Below are 7877 nucleotides of genomic sequence, written 5' to 3' on the forward strand. Positions count from 1 at the left end.
AAAAAAAAAAAAAAAAAAAGAATTAACCACAATCTAGATGTATAGTTCTAATAAAATAATTTCTGGGCCAGGCACAGTGGCTTACACCTATAATCCCAGCACTTTGGGAGGCCAAGGCAGGCAGATCACAAGGTCAGAAGTTCAAGACCAGTCTGGCCAAAACAGCGAAACTCTGTCTCTACTAAAAGTAAAAAAACATTAACCGGGTGTGGTGGTGTGTGCCTGTAATCCCAGCTACTTGGGAGGCAGAGGTTGCAGTGAGCCGAGATTGCACCACTGCACTCCAGCCCAGGCAACTATTCAAGACTCCTTCTCCAAAAAAAAAAAAAAAAAAAAAAAAAAAAATCTGGAGGGCAATGATGAGATTCAAGCTCTCAGCTAAGAATGTAAAATACTCTTCCCAAGGCATGAGCACAGTAGCTCACGCCTGTGATCTCAGCACCTTGGGAGGTCGAGGCAGGATTGCTTGAGCCCAGGAGTTCAAGAGCAGCCTGAGGAACCTAGTGAGACTCCGTCTCTTTAAAAAAAAAAAAAAAAAGAAGAAGAATAAGAAGAAGAAGGTGGTTTTGGGTCACAAAGATCTAGGTTTGACTGAAACCTACCTGATACATTCATACACTTCCACACCCACACACTAGTTGGATAACTTTCAGCAAGTTTCTTAATATTTCTCAGTCTATCTCCTCCTCTGTAAGAACAGTGCAAATCTCAGAGTTGTAAGAATTAAATTCAGTTGTATATGCAAAGTGCTAAAAACAGCGCCTGGTGTGTATGTGTGTAAATATACATGTACACCACTTCATTACTATGAGGATGAGGGCAATGAGGTTGATAATGATATAGGGCTTGATGTATGCTTACTCGTTATCAGGCAAAGTAGATATCAAAAAAGTATTCAATCTTGGGCCAGGCAGGGTGGCTCACACCTGTAACCCTAGCATTTTGGGAGGCCAAGGCAGGTGGATCACTTGAGACCAGGAGTTACAGACCCACCTCACCAACATGGCGAAAACCCATGCCTACTAAAAATACAAAAGTTAGCTGGGTGTGGTGCTGAGCATCTGTAATCCCATCTACAACAGAGGCTGAAAATCACTTGAACCCAGGAGGCAGACGTTGCAGTTAAACGAGATAGCACCGCTGCACTCCAGCGTGGGCAACAGAGTGAGGCTGTCTCAAAATAAATAAATAAATAAATAAATAAAATAAAAATGCTCAATCTCTTCTTAAATTCCTAACATTAACTACTTCTAAAGGCATTTAATAGACAACTGATTCTTCCCAAGATTTACAATATGATCTTGCATATAAAAAGCTGAAAGGAGGCCAGGCCCTCAGTGGCTCACACCTGTAATCCCGGCACTTTGGAAGGCCAAGGCGGGTGAATCACCTGAGATCAGGAGTTTGAGACCAGCCTGGCCAACAGGACAAAACCCCGTATCTACTAACAATACAAAAATTAGCTGAGCATGGTGATGGGCACCTGTAATCCCAGCTACTTGGGAGGCTGAGACAGGAGAACTGCTTGAACCCAGAAGGCCGAGGTTGCAGTGAGCCAAGATCCCACCATTGCATTCCAGCCTGGGCAACAAGAGAAAAACTATCTCCAAAAAAAAAACTGGAAGGAAAGCGAAGAAGGTAAGTAGCTATTTTCTGAAATTCATTGACTAATAAATGATTGCTGCTTTGCATATCAAAAGACATGCATAATCATGGCTAATCACGAAGAAAAGGGAGGTTTTAAAAGGAAAATCGGCTAAAACATGAAATGGCCTGGCTGGCGCGGTGGCCACTACTGTAATCCCAGAACTTTGGGAGGCCAAGGCAGGCAAATCGCTTGAGCTCAGGAGTTTGAGACCAGCCTGGGCAACATGGCAAAATCCCGTCTCTACAAAAAATACGAAAATTAGCCGGGTGTCCCAGCTACTCTAGGAAATGAGGTAGGAGAATGGCTTGAGCCCGGGAAGCAGACGTGGCAGTGAGCTTAGATAGTGCCACTGCACTCCAGCCTTGGTGATATGGCCAGACGTTGTCTCAAAAAATAATAACAATAATAAATGCAAACTATGTAACAGTATTTAGATTTAAAATAAATTTTTTAAAACATGCAACTACAGTGATAATATCTAGCCTCTACCCTGTACAAGTACTATGCCTACTTTAATATACTTTAATGAAGGAAAAAAATATGTCTGCACCATAACTTAAGCCCATTTTTCCTATTAAGTACAGTACTTCTATCTCCCCTTCAAATCAACTAAAGTCAACAGGTACACAAACTGGCATTCGTACATACTGCGTGCTGATTTGTACTGCTTTATTCTTTGTTGTTTTACAGGTTAGTCTTTTTTCATTAACTAAATTGTAGTCTCCTTACAAAAGAGCAGCCCTATATTTCCTCTTCTTCCCGCTAGGTCCACCCCTCCTGCCCCTCACTCCAACCGCCCCTGCCCCTCCAGCACGGCACTTAAATAATAAATGTCCCCTGGCAGCGAAACTCAAAACTGTTGATTTAATTTCTGACCTTTAGCAATAAACAATGTTTAGAAAGGCAGATCGAACCACGTTTATCAAAACACAGAACGCACGATGTTTACATTTCCTAAAACGAGTAAGAAGTCTTACAGTTAAAATTAAAGGATGAGAGTTAAAACGAGTTACAAAAGACAGCTGGTGTTTGAAAGAAAAACACTGGAATAAAAATGGAGTGAAAAGGCTGATGTTGGGATTAAAAGAAAACATTTTTTTAATGCAGCTGCAAATCAGTCATTGTTTTCTGAGAGGCTAGGTTCATCTCCAGGATTTTCTTCTAGGAGCTCAACCAATCGCCACCTTTATTGAGTTAACCAGTCTCCAGGCAAGCAGCGCTTGCTGATTGGCTCAAAGATGTCGAGTAGAAAAAGCAGCCAATCCTGCCTTCAAGCCAGAACTGTGCTATGGAGACATTACAACCACTGCATGGCGAGAATGTGTACAAACCTGTCCGTGCCACTAATATCAGATCCTAGTTCCAAAGAGTGCCGCCGAAAGGAAGAGCCTTTGAATCCAACACTGACACTGACCTGTCATCTACATTCCATTACTCTAGTTCTATTTCTGAGGGGAAAAAAAGTATTTTAGCCAAAAGCGCATGAGGGACAAACTGTGCCCCCGCTAAAATGACTCACTCTATTGAGGATGAATTTCCAAAGGGACGGCTCGGAGAGGGTCCCGATGAGAGCGGTGCTCTAGAAGAGTCCCAGTGAGGGTCAAAGTTGCGGATGGGGACAGGGGAGGCGGGACGAGGGTCAAAGACGCACAAATGCCCGGGAGGGGAAGGTCTCCTCGCAGTCTCCAAAACCCGAACCTGTGAGTGGTGGTGTGTCTGGACTTGAAAGGAGTAAATAAACGGCTCTGCTAGGACTACGTGCTCAAGAAGGTGGCCCGAAGTTCCCAGAAGGCTCCGCCTGGGAAACGCCGAAGGCGCCTGGAGGCGCGCAAGGTCAGGTCCCGGCGGGAACAGATCCGAAAGGAACCTCGGGGGGCTAGAGGGGTGTGTCTGGGGCCTGGAGGCCCGCCAGGCACTCGGAGGCCGAGGAAGCGACCGCGGCACCCGCCTTCGCCCGGCCTCGGGCTGCGCGCCAGGGCCCGCCTCTCGCCGACGCCTCACTTCCCCTCCGTCCGGGCGGCCGGGCCCGCTGGTCTGACCGGAGGCGACCCGCATCGGGCCCCACGTTCAGGGCTTGGGAATTCGCTCGCCGCGCCGCCCGCCGCTGCCTCAGGCCCTCTGCTTCAGCTCGGCGCCCCGGGACCCCTTCCCTCCAGGGCCCTCACTTCTGACCCGCTGCCCTGCCTCCCACCCCCCGCCTTTACCTGCTCCTGCAGCGGACCGAGGGCGTCGAAGCCGGGGCCGCGTCGTCGAGAGCACAACGCGGCGCCGCGGGTCCGCAACCCTTTCCCGCCGGCGCCACTGTGCTCTCCGGCGCCGCGCAGGGCTAGCGAGCAGCTGCGGCCGAGGGGGGAGACGCGGTGAGCGCGCCCGGCGGGGAGACACTGCCGCTCTCCGTCCAGCCAGGGAAGAGCAGCCGCGCAGGAGCCCGCCGCGAGAGGGCGGGTGGGCGGCCGAGTGGGGAGGGGTCTCGAGGCGCTGGCAATGGCTGCCACGTCGCCCAGGTGGACCGCCGCCCCCCCCTCCCGAGCCCGCCGGCTGTTCGCCACGACCTCTGCTTCGTCCCTGAGCCCCGCCTCGGCGCGGTGGCCCGGGGGACCTGAGCCCGCGGGCTCTCCCGCTCCCTCAGGAGAGCAAGTCCTGCCCGGCCGGTTCGGTGGCTTCCGGCCGCCAACCCCCAGGGCTCGCGCGAGAGCTGACTGTGGGTCCCACTTTTCCTGTCAGGGGGTCCCTGGAAGAGCAAGCCCCTCTTCGTGTGTCGGGTTCTGCGGGGAGGGAAGGCGGGAGCTGTTTCGCGCTGGGGAACATTGCAACAAGAGGCCCGGAATTTTTGCCAAAATAAGCGGTAAACCACAGCTCTTTCTAGCTCTCGGCACTCTCCCGAGCCCCCAAAAATAAAACAAACACAAGGTGGGCCTCTCGGGGCGAGGGGAGGGAGGAAAGCAGAGCTGGGGCGGGCCCTGCCGCGCCCGGGGTCCGGGCTGCAAGTTGGGAGGGACGGCGCGGCGAGTGAGCGGCCTCGACAATGCCTGACGGGCTGTGGACGCCTGGGGCAGGGCCGGGCTGCGGCGGGCACGGGAACTAGCCTACTCGCGCGCGACCCTCCCGCGGGGTCTTCCGGGAGCGCGGCGGCCTCTGTGCTGCCGCCTTGGAGCTCCCACGGGGAGACAAAGGGGCTGGCGGCGGCCACGGGGGGGAGGGAGGCCGCCCAACCCCAGCCGAGAGCCGGCCGTGGTTCCCACTTTACTTGGCGCTGCCAGCGTGCGTTCTCAGCTCGGGGACGGAAGCTCAAAAATGTGTGCGCCTTTGCCGGTGAAATCGGAGCCGCTGGCCTTTGCCCCCAGATCGAGCTTGAGTTTTCGGGTGCCAAGAAAAAGCAAAGACACTCTTCCCTCTTACGACCGTTGTAGTATGAGTCCGTCCCCCAACCCTGCACCATTTTTTTTTTCTCTGAACTCTGCTTTCCCTGGTTTATTTGTTCTGGGTTCTGATGTGAAATGTTCAGTGTTTTCAGGATACGCAAATTTTTCACTTGTGCTTGCTGGGTGGTGGTGGTGGTGCCTGTTTTTTTCCTTCCTCTGTCCCCTTTGCAATTACTTTTCATTCCACTTTCAGTGGTTTTTTTTCCAGAATAGAGAAAGGAAATAACCTCATGACAAAGTGTCCCTTTGCATCGAAGAGACGTTGGTGGTGGTTATGGCAGTTGCTTTAAACAGTAAATTTGGGGCAAGTGCAAGTGATTTTTGTCGTTTATAAGTCTAACTGGAACACTTATTCACAATAAGAACATTCTAGTGGTTTTTCAAGAAACTAGTAATATATAAGGAGAGACCTCAAGATGGTACATTTTCTGAGGAAATCATCCACATCGAAAAATACATAGGGGAACTTTTTCCTTTTCTATGAATTTTGTATTTATAGAGGTCTTGAGTCCCAATGTTAAGAAATCGCTGACTTCATCTTGATCTTTAAAAAAAAATCACTATACAAAAAACCGTTAATGCTTTTAAAAATTTCAAAAACAAAAAATTGTAATAACCCAGAATCTCAAGAGATAAATAGCTGTTGCTGAGAACCTAACATTAACTCTGCCTCTAAACAGCCATTATAAGAGACTAAAAACTGTAATATATGCCACGTTAGACATGAAAGAATGCTGGTAATTATCAACTTCAGAGAAGTCTAGGAAATTAATATCTTGTTTTTCAAATATGTTCATCATGATAATAAAAACTGGCATTTAAATTCTTTTCCTTTGAACATCTGTTAAGGATTCATCATATCTTAAGTCAGAACAATAAGAAATAAAAGTCTTCTTAACGTTGGAAAATATATTTTAAGCCACAAAGACAACACCCAAGCTGAATGTTTTTTAAAAGTTTGCTTACCATGGTAATAAAGACATCAATACCATAAAGTTCTGAAAGTGAGACTCAAATGAAGAACAAAGCAATCTTCACTCAACATTCACAGTGCCAGCCTTTCGTTATGAATATTTATAAAGATTTCCTCCTTTCTTATTGGTTCAAATTCTAAGCCAATGGGAAAAGTACAACGCATCTTTTAAAGAGTGAAGCATCAATCAGCATTAGATTAGTACCTGAGATAAAGGTATTGTTTATCATGCTCATTCTCATTGGAGATCATGCCTCTTTAATTTTTTTTTTTTTTTTTTTTTTTTTGACAGAGTCTCTCTGTTGCCCAGGCTGGGGTGCAGTGGCACGACTCAGCTCACTTCAATCTACGCCTCCCAGATTCAGGCAATTCTCGTGCTTCAGCCTCCCAAATAGCTGGGATTGCAAGCCCCTGCCACCACACCTGGCTAATTTTTGTATTCTTAGTAGAAGCAGCATTTCTTCTTGTTGTCCAGGCTAGTGTCGAACTCCTGACCTCAGGTGATCCTCCTGCCTCAGCCTCCCAAAGTGCTGGGATTACAGGTGTGATCCACCCCGCCCAGGTGAGTCTCTTTAAACTTAAAAGGAGACATTTAAGAATTAGGACTGGGCTCCATGGTTCATGCCTGTAATCCCAGCACTTTGGAAGGCAGAGGCTGGTGGATCACCTCAGGTCAGGAGTTCAAGACCAGACTGACCAACATGGAGAAACCCCATCTCTACTAAAAATACAAAACTTACCTGGGTGTGGTGGGGCACCCCTGTAATCCCACCTACTTGGGAGGCTGAGGCAGGAGAATTCCTTGAACCTAGGAGGCGGAGGTTGCAGTGAGAGGAGATCGTGCCATTGCACTTCAGCCTGGGTTACAAGAGTGAAACTCCATCTCAAAAAAAAAAAAAAGAATTATTGACTGTCTTGTGTGTGCCACTCCTGCTCACACTCTCCTCTCTTCAGTCTTCCAATTGGTTTTGTTACAATTGGTCATGTTAGAATTATGTGACAATATTGAATTCTCTAAAGTGCCAGACAAATCTGAGGAATGGTAAAATGCCTACTACTTAATACTTTAAAGTGAATCCTGGCATTTTAGATTAAAAACTGACCTTTAAGGAAAGACTAAAATTTATATTTTGGAAAATGTCTTGTATTTTTGTAAAAAATTGCCAAGTTGTCAAAAGTAAACCTTTTAGGTTTACCTGAGGCCACCTTTGGTCTATTTAACAACTAAATTCTAAACATGATTGTCTATGTTTAGAACATAAGTATGATTTCCTTCCAACCAAAAGTACTAATAATCTATGCCACCTTTGTTTTCCTATACTTTGATTATGACTTAAAGCAGTCTGCCTAATTATTCACGTGTTTATAATCTCCCTTACTAGGTCATCAATTCTTTGAAGTTTCCCATTCAGCCTTGTATTCCTCATTGCCAAACTCCCAGCCTTTTACAATATAAACATTACATGGATGTTTACTGAGTGAAAGAATAAGTGAGCATCATTGTATGACAAAACATATGGCAAATCAAGAAAATCTGTGTCATGATTTTTTCCTCTTCTACACAATAACTGATACATTGTTTTCATTCCCAACTAAGAATAGTATTCTTAGGCCTGGCCTGGTGGCTCACACCTGTAATCCCAGCACTTTGGGAGGGCTGGTGACTCATGCCTGTAATCCCAAATACTCTGGAAGCTGAGGTGGGAGAATCGCTTGAACCTGGGAGGTGGAGGTTGCAGTCAGCCGAGATTGCGCCATTGCACTCCAGCTTGGGCAACAAGCGAAACTCCGTATCAAAAAAAAAAAATAAATATATAAATAAAAACAAACAGTA

The 7877-nt window shown here is 47.2% G+C and overlaps 1 protein-coding gene across 6 annotated transcripts in view; it reads right to left on the reverse strand.

Moving 5' to 3' along the window:
• Positions 1-4582, reverse strand: part of N4BP2 (NEDD4 binding protein 2) — a 102258-nt gene extending 97676 nt beyond the window's left edge. For 3 of the 6 annotated variants that reach the window (XM_017509886.2, XM_037731843.1, XM_037731842.1), the window contains exon 1: positions 3853-4582. The gene's annotated coding sequence lies outside the window, so the exon portion shown is untranslated. Of the gene's footprint in view, positions 1-3167; positions 3745-3852 lie in introns of those variants that run through there. The other 3 variants (XM_037731847.1, XM_037731844.1, XM_017509889.2) reach the window with 3 other exon arrangements.
• Between the last annotated feature and the right edge of the window lie 3295 nt (positions 4583-7877).

This window comes from Cebus imitator, unplaced genomic scaffold, assembly GCF_001604975.1.
Source record: "Cebus imitator isolate Cc_AM_T3 unplaced genomic scaffold, Cebus_imitator-1.0 Scaffold425, whole genome shotgun sequence".
In the NCBI taxonomy this organism is placed as follows: Eukaryota; Metazoa; Chordata; class Mammalia; order Primates; family Cebidae; genus Cebus; species Cebus imitator.